This window comes from Chionomys nivalis, chromosome 7, assembly GCF_950005125.1.
Source record: "Chionomys nivalis chromosome 7, mChiNiv1.1, whole genome shotgun sequence".
Classification (NCBI taxonomy): Eukaryota; Metazoa; Chordata; class Mammalia; order Rodentia; family Cricetidae; genus Chionomys; species Chionomys nivalis.
The window spans coordinates 97,408,841-97,419,996 of NC_080092.1; the positions used below are offsets into that span (position 1 = coordinate 97,408,841).

An 11,156-nucleotide genomic window follows, 5' to 3' on the forward strand; every position below is an offset into this window, starting at 1 on the left:
CCGCAGCCTCCCCTGTGCACCCTGCATCTACAGTAGAGACACAGACACCTGCAGCAGCCCCTCCCCTTCTGGAGATAGGAACTCACTTCTGCCATGTTTAGGAATGAACCCACCACCTTCCACATGAGCCACACCACCAACCTAAATCCCTCAAACTCCTATGTAAACTCTCCATCCTTTCCACTGCTCATGGGCACACCTGGACGGGATGCCTCTTCCTAGTACCAACTGGACTGCAGCTGAAGTCAGCTAAAACCCAAGCAGCCCAGGGATTTTTTTGATTAGCCCATTTGAGGCGAGAAGACCCACCCTAACTAAACCTGGGTCACACCTGGTGGCAGCCCACATAGAATGATGAGGACCAAGGAAGCTCTTGCTTTTTGCCTGCTTGCCCTCATTCTCCCCGGCAAATTCATCTATCCTGTCGCCAAGGCTTTCCTGTGCCGGTGTTAGAACCTGTTAGGATTCCGATGTGTGCTGACAACCAGCTGAGCCATCCAGCCTCATGGACTGAACCATTGGACTCTTGGCCTTTCCATCGGGAAACAGCCATTGTGGGACCAGCTGAACCACAGCCTCTAGGCCACTGTAATCGAGCCCCTTTTTGATACATAGGGACCCATTCTCTGCTCTCCCTCTGAGAACCCTAACCAACACACAGTTCCTATGTCAGCTTCCCTCATAGAGATTTGGTTGATCTACCCTGGCACTCAGGGCTCTTTTCTTGGGAGTTCCCGCTGACCCCATCAGGATATATATATATATATATATTTTTTTTTTTTTTTTTTTTTTTGGTTTTTTGAGACAGGGTTTCTCTGTAGCTTTGGAGCCTGTCCTGGAACTCCCTTTGTAGACCAGGCTGGCCTCGAACTCACAGAGATCCGCCTGCCTCTGCCTCCCGAGTGCTGGGATTAAAGGCGTGCGCCACCACCGCCCGGCCCCATCAGGATATTTTAAGGCCACTCTCTTGCCATTGCTTTTGGAGTGTCTCTAGCCTGGCTTCACCTGGAGGCCCCAGTTAAAAGGCTCGAAGTGCCAACTCCCTCGTAGCTAGTTGTGATCAAGCAGGTGTTGGCTGCCCTCTGGTCGCCGCTTTTAGCCTCTCTGGGCTGCCCGAGCTCCTTGCTCTGTGGCTAGTTCCTCCCCTTTCAGACCCAGCACCTGGATGTCGTCAAACATTTCCCTCCCTCTTCCTAAGCTGGGAGACTCCACACACTCTTTGTCCTCACACACCTCTCCGTGGACTGTTTAATGCATTGCTGTGAGATGTGGCGAGTAGGGTTTTGTTTTGTTTTCTAATGAGGCTGAAAGGGGAGAAAGTAGGAGGGAGGAGGGTCATCGGCCAGGACTGGGTCTGGTCCATTTCTGACCTCAAAAGGTACGGCACGACAGGCTGCAGTTCTCAAAGGCACCACCAGGGGGCACACGGGACCGTGGACTGCACCTCGTGTTCCGCGGCTTTCTCCGCTTTTGCTTGCCCGGCCCTGCTAAAGTTGGGAACTGTCCTTCTCTGCCTCCAAGTGGCAGAAACAGCTCAGCTGATCCACATGTCGCCATCACAGGGCACCTGTAGTCGGTGACCTGGGAGGTTCAGACAGGAGAATCGTTTGAGCCAGCCTGGGCAACACAGGGTGGGAAGCCCGTCCTTCAAGTGGAGCTCACTGACTGGTGTGTTCCTAGTCTAAGGACACAGGAGACTGGAGACTCCTTTCCCGCCGACCCAACTTCTACTCCCATCACAAAGAGGCCGATGTCAGCTGCCTTAAGTCACTGTTCCCAAACCTGTTTGTGCTGCTGAACTTGTCCTAATCACATTTTTAATTATCAAGTAAGCTGATAACTGGAGTATAACCACGCAAAGTTGTTCCGGCAGCAAAACCAGACAACCAAAGCTAAGTGAGGAGCGGACGAGACTAAAAGAATAGGGCAGAGAAGTGGGGTGGGCTGTGCTGGAAACTTCCCGGACTTTCTCTTACAATAGTTTCCAAGTGTCTCCAAGACTATCCGATGGATAGACTCATACCAAGAATCAACAGCAGCCAAATAGGATGCTACACACTTGAAATCCCAGCACTGGGAGGTAGAGGCAGGAGTATCAGTTCAAAGTCATCCTCAACTACATATGAAGTTCCAGGCCAGCCTGGGCTCCATGCGACTGTGAAAGAGAATTCCTGGAAAGAAGCTGTCCCTGCACAGACAGACTGACTGGACACATCCCCATTGCCCCCTGTTGAAGGCTTGTTTCCAGATCCAGTCCCATTTCAGAGGTGCGACTTTGGGGGAGCCATCGGAGCAGGAGGGAGGGTGCTGACTTCACGGACGGTCAATTGATCCCAATGATGGGTTCATGCTGTGAAGGAGGGTTACAGGTTTGTAGCAGGATCGGCTGGGATTCAACCCGGTTTGCCACACCCGGGATGGTTTGCAGAGTTCAGGGAAAACGACCCCTCGGGAACTTCAGCTTTTAGGAATGCACCATCGGCCCAATGTCCTGCAAAGGGCTGAGGGAGAAGTAAAGGGACAGCGGCCAGCTCCTGGTGCCCACGGGTAGGACGTCCCTCCCGCTTGTGCCCCTCTAGACGAGGCCCGGCAGCCTCGGGGTCTCTAGCCGCTGGGACCCCGGTTGGACCGCACGGCCCCTTTAAGGCGTCTTTGGATGACCCAAAGGCCAGAGCGACCCTATAGCGGCAGTCTCGATGGTAAGTCTTCACTTCCGGTCGGAAGTGCGTTTGGGGAGCTGCTTCCGCCGGGGAAGAGGAACCCGCGCGCTTTGTATCGACGGGATCCTGCAGTCGGGGCTTCGGAAATCCCTCCCGGGGCTCGAGAAGCTGCTCCATCTGCGGAAGCCGCTTCCGGGAGGAGCCTGACCCTGACTGGGCGCGCAGGCGGCCGCGGAATGGGCGGCGGGTGGCAGGGATGCACGGTGCCCGGTCGTCTCCAGTGTGCCTCACCCACGAGGCCATCCACTTAAACTCAGTTGTATGCCTCTTTTTCCTCACCTAGAAAGCCAACTATCCGGCCCCCCGCGACTGGAAGAAATCACGCAGTAACTCCTTTCTCCGAGGAGTTTCAGGTGACCGCTGGCTGCATGGGTGACCCAGGTATGTCAGCCCCGCAGCTCCAGTGTCCTGAACTGGACGGTCTGGGGAAAGGCTCCTGTGTGGCTGAACCTGCCCGAGGTGGGTACAGCCTTGTACCAGACAGCCCGACCTTGACCTAAAGAAAATTCCCAGAGGAACACGTTCCCTGGGGTTGGAATTTGCAGTAACAGGTGTGAGCACCCTAGCAGCAGTTTGGTGATCATGTATGATACTGCAAACAGGACCCTTGCTAGCGACGTCGGATGTCGCTTATTTCCTTCAAAAGTAAAAATCTGATCCATTGTTCCAGCCCTCCTTGTAGATTTAGCTTTTTTTTTTTTTTTTTTAACATTTATGAATGTTTGCCCGGGGCCCTCAGAGGTTAAAGGAGGCTTGCCAGATCCCCTGGAAGTGGGATTACAGACATGAGCCCCAGTGTAGAACTGAACCCAGGTCCTCTGTAGAAGCAGCAAGTGCTTTTAACTGTTGAGCCAGTCCTCCAGCGATAGCATCGCTACACTCTAAAATAGGGTCTCATTTAACCCAGGCTGCCCTTGAAGTCGTTATATAGCCGAGGATAGCCTTTAAACTTCTGATCCTCCCTCCTCCACACCCAGATTGGTGGGTTGCAGGCGCCCTCTACCACACCTGGTTCATGTGCTGGGGATCAAACCCAAGGCCTCTCCCCCCCCCCGCCCTCCCCCCTCGCCCCCCAGACAAGGTTTCTCTGTAGTTTTTGGCGCCTGTCCTGGAACTAGCTCTTGTAGACCAGGCTGGCCTCAAACTCACAGAGATCCGCCTGCCTCTGCCCCCGAGTGCTGGGATTAAAGGCGTGCGCCACCACTGCCCTGCAAACCCAAGGGTTTTTACATGCTAGGCAAGTACTTTACTTACTGGGTACACGCTCCGCCCCATGTCGAGTTTAAACAAAAAGACGTGTACATTTGTGAGTTCAGACATTACTGTATAAGACACAGTACGACCGGACAAATTCTGATGATAGAAATATTTCACCCGGACTCCCGGGCAACCAGGGGCCTCCCGTGGCTGTCTTTGCAGTGTGGTTGAGGGATAACAATTCTTATTTTACATAGTCACATGGGACCAGTGGTCACCATATTGGAGGTCCTGGTCTGGCACACCTCCGAAAGCGTGGTAACAGGAATCTGCCATAGTTAAGGCACGCTTCGTGCTTTCCAGGGCCTTGTGGGCCGTGCTGGGGTGTGGCTCGGTGGTGGAGCATGTACTTAGTGTGTCTGAGTCTCACAGACCTCAGACGTCCGAGTGGACATCAATAAATAGTGTGCGACAGTAGGAAAGAGACCACACGTGAGGACGCGCCAGGGAGGTACAGATGGGACAGGAAGTTAGAAGCGCTGAGGACAGAGAGCTGGAGGGGAGGAGGAAAGTCAAAACTAGAATGAAATCACAGGGTCTTTTGTCAACCAGAGGCCTGGCTCATGGCTGTCGACCCGCGGGATCCCCAGGAAGGCCCACAGTTAACCCTGAAGAGCAGAAGCTCGGGGGGTCACTGACCTGGTGGGTGGCCAGCCTGGGTGCCAGTGGAAGCCTTGGCACCTCGTACACCCACCTGGGGTGAGGCGGTGTCCTGTGGGGTGACGTCTGATGGCATCTGCTTTCTTGTTTCAGGTCATCCGACTGGAAGATTATTGTGTGCACTGCGTGAGAACCTGGGCCTGCTGCGTGCCCCTGGACCTGTGGGTTTGACTCTGGCATGGTGCTCGCCGGCTGAAGACTGCTTTGTGTGGTGACTCTAAATAAATGGAGTTTGGCCACACTCTGTTTGGATTGCTTGTCTGACAGTGTCTCGCTGTGAAGCTGACTGGCCTGGTGCTCAAAGATCCACCTGCCGCTGCCTCCCAGGTGCTGGGGTAAAAGGCGTGCACCACCACCGCCCAGTTTCCGTGTCCAGTGTGGATTTTTTTTGGCCAACACATGTTAAGTGGCCCTGTTCCGAGCTGTTGGGGCACAAAGCACACAGCTAAAAGTTCTATAGGGAGTGTAGGTGCTAGGGGCACAGTGTCCTCCAGGAAAGTAAGGTCTGAGGACCCTGGGATCCACGCCCTTCTGGGCGCTCCTCTCATCTCCGTAGGAGTTAGCAGACGGACCGTGGGTGTTCTCGGATCTGCCCCCCGGTGTGCCCTGGGGTTACTGAAACCCACTGGTGTGAAGTGTGTGTGCGTGGGTGTTTCTTGTCGTACCTTCCAGGTAGGTGGTAGGGACGCTGTGTTTTCTGCAGGGTCAGGGTCATGGCGTCTGGGGCATCCTCTTGTGTTTGCTCTGGCCCATTGTCCAGCAGGGTCAGAACTACCGTTGTCCACACTTCTGCCCGATTGCTCATCAGGGGCCGTGTCACAGACTGGGTACGCTGCTGGCAGTGGAGTCTGGTTGTTTACAGGAACAAAGCCAGTGTGGCTTGTCTCCACACTGTGCTCGGGTTGTTTGCCCGGTGTGGAAGACCAGCTTGCTGTGCCAGGGCCTCACCCCTTGGCTTACGTTGTCCTTGGATGTGGCTCATTGGGCCTGTTCCTGGTCTTTTTTTTTTTTTTTTTTTTTTTTTTTTGGTTTTTCGAGACAGGGTTTCTCTGTGGTTTTGGTGCCTGTCCTGGAACTAGCTCTTGTAGACCAGGCTGGTCTCGAACTCACAGAGATCCGCCTACCTCTGCCTCCCAAGTGCTGGGATTAAAGGCGTGCGCCACCACCGCCCGGCTCCTGTTCCTGGTCTTATCCCATTATCCAGCTAACTGCTGAGACCTACCCAGATGTAAGGTTTTCAGTGTTTGCAACCAACCAACATGAAGGACTTGAAGCTAAGGTGGAGGCACCATGGGCGTTTCTGGTCTCCTGCAGCCCTTTAGGTGACCTAGGAAGGGCTCAGCATGGAGGCAGAAACACCCGGGTCTTCCACTGGAGCTTCGTGTCCCAGCTCTGGCACCAGCCCACCCTGTGGACCTGAGCATGTTACCCCTGTGTGGTACCTGGAGAGCCCTGATACAGGGTCCCTCCCATGGAGGAGCCTGCTGCTTCCGAGACAGGGAGCTGCGGTAGCTGCAGACCCTGGCATGGCCTCAGTGTTCGCGTTTGGCTCTCACTAAAGCGTCCCGTTGGCCGCGTGCTGTCGCTAGAAAAAGACTGTTTGCTGCCTAAATTAACGTGTCAAGATGCAATGTTCACTGGAAAAAATAGTTTGTGCCGATCTTTCTGGAGTAGACTGTTTGGTGGCGTGCCCCTGACTCATCCTAGTGCAGAATGTGGCGTCTTCATGGTGGCTCCAGTCTGCCCCTAGAACTTGTCTGGGCAACTGGTCCTCAGGTGGCCAGTGCCATCCTGGCTTGCCGGTTTACTCAATGTCAGCTCCTAGGCCCCACTGAGCACGGTGTCTGATTGACAGCCTGGGGAAGGCTGATGGGTGGAGCTACTCCAGAGCCCAGGTTTCCAGTTAGCCAAGGAAGGGATGCAGCAGGCTGGTTCGCTGGGCTGGGCTTTTGAGACAGGATCTCACATTCAATTCTAGATGACTTAGTCCAGGCTGAACACCCCACCATCCTGCAACACCCTCCCCCCTGCTGGGATTACAGGCACAGCCTCCAGACTATCCTGCTGGGTTTTCTAAGACAAGAACACACTGTAGTCCAGGCTGGCCTCAAACTCCGTGGTCATGCCTCAGTCACCACGCTGAGTGTCCTTGGGGATTCCTTAGGCAGAAGTTGGCCCAGAGCAGGGAAATGTCTAGTGGAGAGGCGGTCACGAGGCAGGCTGGCCCGAGCTGCAGTGCAAATCCTCCCGGAAGCACCTTCATCTGGTCTTATTCCGGTAACACACTGCCCTGAGGTGGCCTCTTCCTCTGCTGATGTCATTATTGACTGCAGGGTGTAGGCTCCCGTGACTAGCCTGCTGGCTGCCGTTGGGGCTCAGGGGAATACAGATTCCATGGAAGTTGGAACATTTCACGCGGCCACCCCCTGTTCCCATCTATCTCTCCCATGGCTCCCCCAACCTTGGGCCTGCCTAGCCACTGACTAGTTGGCACCAGACAACTCAGGCATGCTTGAGATGAGGTCTCAGCCTCTCCTGGACAGGCCTGAATCTCTGCGGCCATCTCTGGATTCCATGAGGATTAGGGCTGGCCCATGAAATCTGTGATCAAGAAGGCCTTAGTGCTGAGAGATAGCTGAGTTAGCAACGCACTTGGTGAACCCAAGGACCTCTGTCTGATCCCACAACACAAGTAAAAGCTGGACATGGTGGCATGTAACAGAGGTAGGCAGGTCCCTAGAGTTCACTGGCCCCTGGCGTAACCTACTTGGTGAGTTCCCAACTAGTGGGGCAGGGGGATGTGTCTCAAAAGCAAGGTGGACAGCACTTGAGGAAAAAAAAAAAAGTGATCCACAGGCAAAAAGAAGTCCTTAGATAGTTGAAATTGTTGGCGAAGTAGGATTTTTAGCTTCTCGTCCACTAGAGGGCGCAATCGTACACCGGGCACTCTTTGAGGCAGCTGATCCTACAAAGCCCAGGGTTCCTTTTAAGCCAAGACTTTTTTCAGGAGAAAGCTATGTGGGAGCTGCAGCTGCAGGGAGGGGCCCTTGCTTAGGAATCCATCAGCTGGTCCCATTTGTGCTCAGTTCCTGGGAAAGGCTTGTGTCCCGGAACAGCTGACCGAGGCCTGGGCTTGTGCAGCTGGGGGCAAGGGCATATGCTAATGTGTGTCTCCACACAGAGACACTCCACTGTATCCTGTGGTGTGCGTACCAATGTGTGGATTCCCTGAGCCCTAAAGGTTAACAGTGGTTCTCAGCCCATGGGTCACAATCCCTTCGGCAAACCTCTATCTCAAAAAATATTTACGTGGGGCTGGAGAGATGGTTCAGTGGTTAAGAGCATTGCCTGCTCTTCCAAAGGTCCTGAGTTCAATTCCCGGCAACCACATGGTGGCTCACAACCATCTGTAATGAGGTCTGGTGCCCTCTTCTGGCCTGCAGACATACACACACAGAATATTGTATACATAATAAATAAAATATTTAAAAAAAAATATTTACGTTACCATTCATGACAGTGGCAAAATCACAGTGATGAAGTAAGCGAAAATAACTTTATGGTTGGGGTCACCACAACACGAGGAACTGTGTTAAAGGGTCTCAGCGTTAGGAAGGTTGAGGACCGCTGGTTCAGAAACATCCGAAGCAAGAACACCCTGTACTTGATGCTGAAAAGTATGAAATGGAGCCAGCGTGGTTTGGATTGCTAATTGCTGTTCCCCAGAAAAGGGATGTTTAGTAGGAAAGTAGAGGCAGGATGAGGAAGTGTGGTCCTCTGAGCCTGGTTAACGCCTCTCTGATGTATCAAACACATTTAATTGAGCTTCCTGATGGATCCCAATGAAGTTTAATTGGACACTAACTGCTGGCCTCACCAGGCTACAGACGCCCACTGGGAATTTCTGATCCCTGGGGGAAGATGGGAAAATCAGAAGAGAAGGTGTAGGAAGGGAAAGCCAGGAGGCTGGGGAGGGCGGGATTGGGGTTTTCAGGCCTAAATAAGGGTGCCAGGAAATGCCAGGGAGGTGACTTTTAGCAAAACTTAAGAGCCGGGCGTTGGTGGCGCATGCCTTTAATCCCTGCACTCGGGAAGCAGAGGCAGGAGATCTCTGTGAGTTTGAGGCCAGCCTGGTCTACAAAGGGAGTTCCAGGACAAGCTCCAAAGCTACAGAGAAACCCTGTCTCGAAAAAACAAAAACAAAAAAACAAAACAAAACACTTAAGGTCAGAGAGTAAGTGGGGAAGGCAGGAAGAGCCCCTCAGAGGGAAGGCCTGCACTGTAGACAGCCTAGAAGGGGTTTGGAAGTGCTGGGTCGGTCTCCCAAGGGCCAACAGGCTCCAAAGAGGGAGGCTTTAGCTTCCTGGGAAACGGAGCTAAAATCTGTCCATGCTTTCTTTAGAGGAAAGCTCACCCCGCATGAAGGAGCTTTTGTGCTGAAGAGTAATGTCCACTGAGAGGACCCCCAGTCTGATCCTGAGGGATGTCAGGGAAAGACAATCAATCCACACAAAGCCCTTGTCCGGTCACCGTATCTAGAAGCCTGCTGCCTCCAGCTTGCTGCTGCTGCTGTGTGTGTGTTGTGCTAAGGGCTAAACCTACGGCCTTTGGCCTGTAGGCAGGTACTCTACCGTTGAGAATGTTTATACCGCTAAGCCCCCCGGCCCGAAGTTTTACTCTTTATTTTGAGACAATCTCGAGATATCGCAGAGATTGGCCTTCAGCTCACCACTCTGTAGTCTAGACTGCCAGGCCTTGGACTTGTGAGCGAGCTGCCATGTCCTCCAAGGGCAGCTGGGATCACAGGCCTGGGCCTCCGACCCCAGCTGGTGCCCTTGCTCCTTGCTACCTCTGCCTGCCCCTGTTGCTTATGGGTGGGAAGCCCTTAGGACTCAGCGTTTCAACAAAAACTGGATGTGCTTGTTTGACTTGAGTCGCTGTTTAAAGTGCTAGCAGAAAACCACAGAAAGACGTTCTCTTAGAATCTGCACAAGTGGAGGCCTGTCTGGGCTCTGCGTGGTCCACAAAGACTAACTATTTGTTCTGGGTTTTGTTTCCAGATCAGTTATGCAGCAACAGCAGAAAACTGGCGCTGTCCTTGCATGTGTGTAAGTCATTGGAAGGTCATTTGTCCCCAGACTGTCAGCTGGGAGCATTATGTAACTGTTATGCAATATGGATAGAATGCAGCCGCCATCAGCCACCTTGGGCATAGCAACTGAGTGACAGCGAGACCCTGACTTTCTCAAGTACGCTCTCTCGAGGCGATGGGCTTAAACAGCCCCGAGAATGCTAAGCAAGCTCTCCACCACCAAGCCCATCACCAGGCCTGTGATCCTTCCTGCCCAGATCTGAACGTGTGCTTCTTATCACTCTGTAGCTGTCCTGTCTTCTACAACCTCCTGGGAAGCTTAGCTGTCATAGGAACCCCCTCCCATGAATGTCCCACCTTGGACCAGAGTCCTTCACCCTTTTGAAAGTTCATGGGGAGAACAGGAAAGAAATATGAGCAGGTCAAACTGACATAAAATCCTCATTTCCAACATGGCCGCTCTATTTAGGTGTTCGGGTCCCCTTTCTGTTTCCAAGGAAAGATGATAGGCTCATTTGGATTCAGCTTGTCCTTGGCTGTTTTTTTTTTTTTCGAGGCAGGGTTTCTCTGTGGCTTTGGAACCTGTCCTGGAACTAGCTCTTGTAGACCAGGCTGGTCTCGAACTCACAGAGATCCGCCTGCCTCTGCCTCCCAAGTGCTGGGATTAAAGGCGTGCGCCACCATCGCCCGGCTTGTCCTTGGCTGTTGACATCCTCACTGGCAGGCTTGGGAGAAGCCCTTGCTGACCACTGCCTCTTCCTAGAACCGCCGTTCTTAGGACTCTAGACTTCCCCTAATCTGCTGAGTTAGCCACGGCAGTGGGCAGGGACCTATGCTGTACCCTTTCCTTGGTTTTGCTCACTGTCCCCTGCCTGCTTTGTTCCTTGGCCAGGAGGCCTTTGACCTTCTTGCTAAGCCTTCCCACACTTCCTCCTGGCCTCAGGGCACAACCTCCTTCTAGAACAATCCCATTGCATGACTGGTCCCTCCCATTTCTTTTCTCCGAAGAGTAGAAACCCATGGAGATGATATGGTTTACTGTGTGTTAAAATTCTGTGAGAGGAGCTGGAGAGAGCTCGGTGGCTCACAGCGCTTGCTGCTCTTCCAGAGGACCTGGGTTGGGTTGCCAGTCCGTATATTGTTCAGCTCACAATCCCATGTAACTCCAGCTCTAGGGGATCCACAGGTACCTGCATGCACACACATACACACACACTCACACACTCACACACACACATTCACACACACGCACAATAATAATAAAATATTTTTCAAGACAACAAAAAGTATTCTGTGCCACTTTTGTATGCCAGGGTCACGGTCCTGAGGGACCAATTCGGAAATTTATGTTACTGTGGGTATTTTGTGGGGAAATTTAGAGGCTGGATTATCGTTCTCTAGCTAATTGGAAAAGAAGCCTGGGCTCA

At 53.0% G+C, this 11,156-nt stretch overlaps 1 non-coding gene across 1 annotated transcript; it reads left to right on the plus strand.

Annotated features, from left to right (window-relative positions):
• Window positions 1–3,137: 3,137 nt before the first annotated feature.
• On the plus strand, window positions 3,138–3,324 carry LOC130878879 (small Cajal body-specific RNA 16). Its single transcript, XR_009057495.1, has one exon. It is a non-coding gene; the product is annotated as a small Cajal body-specific RNA 16 (non-coding RNA).
• The last annotated feature ends 7,832 nt before the right edge of the window (window positions 3,325–11,156 follow it).